Here is a 6034-nt window from a genome sequence, read left to right on the forward strand (position 1 = left end):
CGACGCGCACAATCAACAGGTCGCCGAGAAGGTCTGTTGTCATGGGTCGCCTTGGTAACCCTCGAGGCCTAATTTGCTCCTCCTAGCTAGCACCACGACCCCGACAGGCAAGACGAAGAAAGCTGAAGGAACAGCAGTCAGGTGATCTGACGAAATGGCAGATGCACTGGACGATGGAATTTCAAGTAACTAGTAGCAAGTCAGAAAAAAAGGATATAATAATAGACGATAAACACACACACACACACACACACACACACACACACACACACACACACACACACACACACGTACACACACACACACACACACACACACACACACACACACACACACACACACACACACACATATATATAGATATATATATATATATATATATATATATATATATATATATATATATATATATATATATATATATATATATATATATATATATAAACATGTGTGTGTGTGTGTGTGTGCGTGTGTGTTTTATTACAGCGGACATGAATGAGCAGAGGGTTCGTTGGGCTGAATCATGGGCTGAGTACTTTGAGCAGTTGTACACGGCGGACCCTCCACGTGGGCAGCTTCCAGTTGCTGGGTTGCAGGTGGCGGATACTGACCCACCCATTGACGAAAGCCCACCCTCTCTGGTTGAGGTCAGACAGGCTGTGGCCAAGTTGAGGGGTGGGAAGGCACCTGGCACCTGTAACATCAGTGCGGAGCTGCTCAAAGATGGAGGTGAGGCCATGATCCGCGTGTTGCATGCGGTCTTGACTGCCGTATGGCAGTCCGGTATCATTCCTCCTGACTGGAAGAGGGGGTTGGTCGCCCCTATCTGGAAAGGGAAAGGGGACCGCCAGGACTGCAACAACTACCGTGGTATTACGCTGCTCAAAGTGCCAGGCAAGGTGCTTGCCCATTGCTGATGCGAATTCGTAGCCAGCTGCTGAAGCTGCAGAGACCTGAACAGTCAGGGTTCACGCCTGGCAAGTCAACAATTAACTGTCAATAACTGACCGTAGCCTAGCACTTGAGAACTGGTGGAGTGCCGACGTGAGTTTCGACAGGGGATGCTTGCAACCTATGTCGATCTCAAGAAGACGCTTGATTCAGTGCATCGTGAGGCACTCTGGGATCTTCTGCGACTCCGTGAGATTCCTGCGAGGACTATTGGTCTGCTGACTGGCCTTTATTCTAGGACAGAGAGTGCTGTGAAGTGTGAGGGGGTGCTTGTCCAGCTTCTTTCCCGTGAATGCGGGAGTGAGGCAGGGCTGTGTCCTTACCCCATCGGCTTTCAACATTTGCATGGACTGGGTACTGGGCAGTGTTGTGGGTTAGATCCACAGTTATATACCTAGAGCGCGCGCTCCCGTGTTGTGGGGTTGGCGGCGGGTGAGGCAAGCTACCCTGGCGCGGCAGCCATCTTGGGGAGCCCACTTTCCCTCACTCTGTGGTGGTGGTTTTGATGGTGGTGGTGGTGGTGGTGATAGTGGTGGTGGTGGTGGTGAAGGTGGTAATGGTGGTGGTGATGGTGGTGGTGGTGGTGATGATGGTGGTGGTGGTGATAGTGGTGATAGTGGTGGTGGTGGTGGTGGTGGTGGTGGTGATAGTGGTGGTGGTGGTGGTGGTGAAGGTGGTGATGGTGGTGGTGATGGTGGTGGTGGTGATAGTGGTGGTGGTGGTGTTGATGGTGGTGGTGGTGATAGTGGTGGTGGTGGTGGTGGTGAAGGTGGTGATGGTGGTGGTGATAGTGGTGGTGGTGGTGGTGGTGGTGATGATGGTGGTGGTGATGGTGGTGGTGGTGATGGTGGTGGTGGTGGAGGTGATGATGGTGGTGATGATGATGATGATGATGGTGGTGATGGTGGTGGCGGTTGTGGTGGTGGTGATGATGGTGGTGGTGATGGTGGTGGTGGTGATGATGGTGGTGGTGATGATGATGATGATTGTGGTGATGGTGGTGGTGGTGATGGTGGTGGTGGTTGTGGTGGTGGTGATGATAGTGGTGGTGATGATGGTGGTGATGATGATGATGATGATGGTGGTGGTGGTGGTGGTGGTGGTGGTGGTGGTGGTGGTGGTGGTGGTGGTGATGATGGTGGTGGTGGTGGTGATGATGGTGGTGGTGATGGTGGTGGTGGTGATGGTGGTGGTGATGATGGTGGTGGTGGTGGTGGTGGTGGTGATAGTGGTGGTGGTGGTGGTGGTGAAGGTAGTGATGGTGGTGGTGATGGTGGTTGTGGTGATGATGGTAGTGGTGGTGTTGTTGTTGGTGGTGGTGGTGATGGTGGTGGTGGTGATAGTGGTGGTGGTGGTGGTGGTGATAGTGGTGGTGGTGATAGTGGTGGTGGTGGTGGTGGTGGTGGTGGTGGTGATGGTGGTGGTGGTGATGGTGGTGGTGGTGGAGGTGATGATGGTGGTGATGATGATGATGGTGGTGGTGGTTGTGGTGGTGGTGATGATGGTGGTGGTGATGGTGGTGGTGGTGATGATGGTGGTGGTGATGATGATGATGATTGTGGTGATGGTGGTGGTGGTGATGGTGGTGGTGGTTGTGGTGGTGGTGATGATAGTGGTGGTGATGATGGTGGTGATGATGATGATGATGGTGGTGATGGTGGTGGTGGTGATGGTGGTGGTGGTGGTGGTGGTGGTGGTGGTGGTGATGGTGGTGGTGGTACGTGATAGTGGTGGTGGTGGTGGTTGTACATGATAATGGTTGTGGTGGTGGTGGTCTTGGTGATGGTGGTTTTCATAAACAGAGAGAGAGAGAGAGAGAGAAAGTATAAAACCTGAGTTTTGTCGTATGTCAGTCTCTCTCACTCTCTCTCTCTCTCTCTCTCTCTCTCTCTCTCTCTCACCACCACCATCACCACCACCACCACTATAGCACCACCATCATCACCACCACCACCACCACCATCACCACCTACCACTTACCTCCACTTTGAAGTTGCCGGCTGGAGCACAGAGTTGGCTGGACTGGGCTCCCAAAGATGGCGGCCGAGGTACACTTCCGGTTGCCGCACCCGAGTGTCTGGCTCGCGCGCTCTAGGTATATAACTCTGTGGTTAGATCACTAATGGCACTGTGTATAGGTATTTTTAATGGTGATAATGATACACGGTAGTTCAGAATAAGGGAATATATATACTCGTAATTGAAGAAAATAACATACAACTAAAATAATCCTACAGCCCTACAGTTCATGGCAGCTTATAAGAGGCTTCCTCTACGACATGAAATAAAAACAGCAAATGGGAATGTCTCTGCTCAAGACCTCACTGAAATCCTAACATCAGCAACAACAAGCAGCATTATGAAGAGGGCTGTAGAGGACAGAACAGAAGACATTATGATCGCGAGACGATATGATTTCATACCTCGCTGTCCGGCTCTAGCAGAGCATGATTATACAGATTGCTCAAATTTTTTCAAATCTCTCCAGTTACAAAGAGGCTGCTGTTGGGTATATTTCTGGATATGTATGGTCAGAATGGTGCAGATAACCATTGTATGCATACCCAGAGTGCCTGTCTGCATTAACAACTAACTGCTATTCTAAAAGCACTGCATTAATAATAAGAGTAAAGGATGAGGTGGTTTGATAAAACAATCCAACAATGTTATAACTTTGTTTATCAGCGGAGAGAACTTTTCAGTATCATCATCCGCATTAAAAGTATACAGTGCCGTTAGTGATCTACATAATGGTAAAGACTACACCATTAAACAATAGACTATATTTCTGTTGAAACACAGGAAACTAAAAAGAAAAAAGTTAGGAGTTTATTAGGGTAAGGTGGGGTAAGTTGCCCCCCTTAAGGGAGATTGGCTGTTGTAGCCACATTTTTCGCAACAGAATTTTGAAAAAAAGTTATGTTGAAAGCTTAGGCTAAGCCCTATCTATGGAATATATTATATCCTCTCATTATGATTTTGACTTTATTATAATGACAATTTAAAAAAAATAATAAAGGGGGCTTCTTACCCTGCATGTGGGGTAAGAAGCCCACTGGGTAGGCCTTTTACCCCAGTCTGGTTTACAATAATAAAACTCACAGAAACATAAGGAAAATATTTTTTTCACATTATAAAAATATAAAATGTATTCCCTTTATGAAAACTACATCCTATAAATCTCTCGATGTGAAATATTGATTGATTGATTGATTGATAGTTTATCGTTGCAAGTAAAACAACAAAGGAGAAGGGAGGAGCATGCCATCCCAACCCCCAGGCAGTACAGAGTGTGATTATACTGTGTAAGTAGCACCAGGAAACTAAAAAGATACAATGGTTGGGGACAAGTGCTAAAAAAAATAAAGGCCTTGATTTAGTTAAGGGAGCAGATATAAGGGACTGTACATATGGACTACAATCTAGAGGCAAATGCAGGATACTCACTAAGCACAGCTGAAAGAACATTATTATTAATGAACCAGCCCACCAGCCCAGGCAGGTCCCAGTGGCCCTGTGGGCGGTAGGCACTAATAGCAGAACATTGCAGGACATAGTGTTTGAGCGTGTGACCCCCTGGCCTGCCACACAAGCGGCAAGGTACAGGGTCAGCCCCACTGACCTCCCAGTAATATCTATAGCCCAGCCTCAGCCGCAACACCACCAGATCATAGGATGCACTAAGCCTACCATAAGTGTGGGTGCAGATATCAATTTCTATAACCCCGACATTGGGCCCATTTTTCTGAAGGTCTGCTATTGGCAAATGGTTCCCCACACACCAAACAAGGCCATTCATCCTCATCAGACGAAGCTGGAGATGGAGGTTTTTTTCTTTGTTGCTGATTATGAATGACTTGCTGATAATAAGTGAGAGCTCTGAGAGAATTATACAAGATAACCCCACATGTGGGGTAAAAGGCCTCCCTGTGGGCAACTTACCCCAAAGGCACAGGGGGCCTCTTACCCTGGCAACTCATATAAACACAAAATGTCACCATCTTTCCTACAAGTAATTAGGCATGCAATATGGTCTAGACATCTTTGAGCAAGTATCCATAGCCATCAGGCTAACTCTACAGTTCTTTGTCGTTAATTAGGTATCATTAAAATCACTGAAAACTTACAAGAAAATAGTCAAAAAGAAGAAATGTCCCCTTGTGGCCAGAGCAACTGTCCATTGTTTACTCCAGTAGTTCCTGTGAGCACAGATCGAGAGTTGGCGTTGCCTACTTGATCATGTGACTGCTTGAGAAAAGAAAGAGAGAAAGACAAAACCAAGGGGGGGCCTTTCACCCCAGGGGGGCATCTTGCCCCACCTTACCCTACTGGTAAGCTGGAATCCCTCCCCACAGCTGTCTTTGTGCGAGAGCAACATGTCTGACTAAACAAATCCCGAGGCAAATGAACGCCGTCACGGTGCGACTTACATTCGGAGGCGATTTTGACCCCATGTATATTTTTACCTTGTGACGTATCCTACACCATGTGAATCAGAAAAGCATTCAGATTTAGGGTCTGTGCTTATAAAAGTGATGCAACGAAACCAGTTGAATACTAAGGAGTTGAAGGGAAATAAGTGCAAGAAAAATGTGTATTCCCTACTCCATTTAACTCTGATTTTCGTATGTGTATTTTTACATTATTGTTACAATTTTAGCTAATGTGATGCAGAATTTTCACAGGAAGATGATGGTGGTGTCAGTTTTTCTTAATTATGAATGGTGGGGTCTGGAAACAGGGTGGGACTGAGGTGTGTGAAGTCGTCGGTTTGGATGAACTGGCCACACCCGCGGCTGCAGGCCAGCGTCACTTGCAGGGTCTTGGCACGCAGTCTAGTATATAAGGTCTGTGGGGCACTGTGGACTCCAATGGACCAGTTGGTTTACCCAACCCAAGGCTATTTTCAAGGGAAATAGTCATCGGATTACGTAAAGACACGTAAAAATATAGCACAATATAAAAGTTTCGTCCTTGAAATCAGTGAATTTTCCAAGAATGAACCCCATGGGTGATCTTTAACAAAACTATACCAAAAAATCTTTTTGATATATTCTTACCAAAAATATAAGGTTGATCTCCT

The sequence above is a fragment of the Eriocheir sinensis genome, chromosome 58 (genome assembly GCF_024679095.1).
Source record: "Eriocheir sinensis breed Jianghai 21 chromosome 58, ASM2467909v1, whole genome shotgun sequence".
In the NCBI taxonomy this organism is placed as follows: domain Eukaryota; kingdom Metazoa; phylum Arthropoda; class Malacostraca; order Decapoda; family Varunidae; genus Eriocheir; species Eriocheir sinensis.